We start from the raw sequence: 1125 nt of genomic DNA on the forward strand, positions 1-1125 counted from the left end.
CAAAGTGCTCTACACATTTAATGCAATCCCTATCAAAATACCAATTACATGTTTTAAAGAATTAGAATAATACTAAAATTTGTATGGAACCAAAAAAGACCCTGAATACCCAAGGCAATCTTGAAAAAGAAGAGCAAAGCTGGAGGTATCACAATCCCAGATTTCAAGATAAATTACAAATTCGTAGTAATCCAAACAGTATGGTACTGGCACAAAAATAAACATAGATCAATGGAACAGAGTGGAGAAGAGAGAAATAAACCCATGGCTTTATGGGCAATTAATCTATAACAAAGGAGGCAAGAATATACAATGGGGAAAAGACATTCTCTTCAACAGTGTTCAGAAAAGTGGGCAACGACATGCAAAAGAATGAAAATGGACCACCTTGTTATACCATATACAAAAATAAATCTAAAATGGATTAAATACCTAAGTATGAGACATGAAACCGTAAAACTCATAGAAGAAAACATAGGCAATGATTTCTGTGACATCAAATGTAGAAACATTTTTCTAGATATGTTTTTTTTCTGGTAAGGGAAACAAATGCAAAAATAAACTATTGGGACTACACCAAAATCAAAAGCTTTTGCACAGCAAATGAAACCATCATAAAAAAATGCAACTTATGGAATGGGGGAAGATACTGGGAAATTATATATCTGATAAGGGGTTTAGCATCTGAAACATTTAAAGAACTTATACAACTCAACAGGAAAAAAAAAATCCAAATAAAAATGAACAAAGGACCCGAATAGACATTTTTCCAAAGAAGACATACAGATGGCCAATAGACACATGAAAAGACACTCAACATCACTAATCATAAGGAAAATGTAAATTAAAACTACAATGAGATATCATTTTACACCTGTCAGAATGGTTAAAATAAAAAAACACAAAAAGTAACAAGTGTGGTAAGGATGTGGAGATAAAGGAACTCTCATGCACTGTTGGTGGGAATGCAAATTGATGTATCCACTGTGGAAAATAGTGGGAGGTTCCTTAAACAATTAAAAACAAAAGTATCACAGGATCCATCCATTCCACTACTGGGTATTTACCAAAAGAAAAGAAAAACACTAATTCTGAAATATATATGCACCCTATTTTTACTGCAGC

This window comes from Mirounga leonina, unplaced genomic scaffold (assembly GCF_011800145.1).
Source record: "Mirounga leonina isolate KUSES-001 unplaced genomic scaffold, KU_Mleo_1.0 Mir_204, whole genome shotgun sequence".
Classification (NCBI taxonomy): domain Eukaryota; kingdom Metazoa; phylum Chordata; class Mammalia; order Carnivora; family Phocidae; genus Mirounga; species Mirounga leonina.